Here is a 993-nt window from a genome sequence, read left to right on the forward strand (position 1 = left end):
AAATAAATTAACAATAAATAAATATAACTAATATATAAATAAAAATTAATATAAATGAATATAAATAAAAAAATTAGGTACTTTTATTCGAAAAGGGTATAAATTTCTATCGAATATCGGTCAAGCAATTTTTCGTTGTGTTAAAAAAGATACGCGGTTATAACGTGAGACAAGAAAGCGAGTGGTTTAGCACCGCGAAAATAAGTTAACTTTTTAAAAATTAGTATTTTCATAAATTATAGATACATATATTATACATGTAATTGAACTATATGAAATCATCTCCGAGCGCGGTGTTGAGCGCGTTGCTCGAAGAGTTATTGATAAACAAATCGGACATTTTGTGACAGACGTTTGACAGTTGGCCTGCCGTGCGGACACATCTCGAAACCGTTAGATTTTAATTGAAATTTCTCTTTATTTTTTGGTTGAAAGTGTTAATAATTCCTTATTAAAGTTACGAGTTATCTTATTAAAAAGTGTTATCATTTCTTTTGCGGGCGCGAGTATGTTATGTTAGAGTGAGAGAGCCGAGGTTCGAGATATCGAAGTCGGCCCGAGGACGTTACATTTTTTAAATCCTAAATCTTTTACGACAGATGTCGTATACCGAGAGGTTTTGTAAATTGATGAGTTATAAAATTGTATGAGAGCCAATAATGGCGGGTCAGCGGTGGATACTCCAGCCTTAAAAAAATATATATATTCTAAATAGCGGGTAAATGATGGGTTTCTTTTATTTGAAAAGGGTATAAATTTTTATTCATAATACAGACTGACACACATAGACACACCTGGTGACGGGGTGTATATAACGTATTTTACCCTCTTTTGCAAAAAAAAAAAAAAAAAAAAATGTACTTCCGCGCGTAGCGCGGGCTTAAAGCTAGTTTATAATAATTGCGTATTACGCACATACGCATTCATACAAAAGATTGATTTGATTTTTTTTTTGCGGAACTAAGAATATTATCCGAAGTTTTTAGTATAAAC

This window comes from Formica exsecta, unplaced genomic scaffold (genome assembly GCF_003651465.1).
Source record: "Formica exsecta isolate Colony F162 unplaced genomic scaffold, ASM365146v1 scaffold555, whole genome shotgun sequence".
Classification (NCBI taxonomy): Eukaryota; Metazoa; Arthropoda; class Insecta; order Hymenoptera; family Formicidae; genus Formica; species Formica exsecta.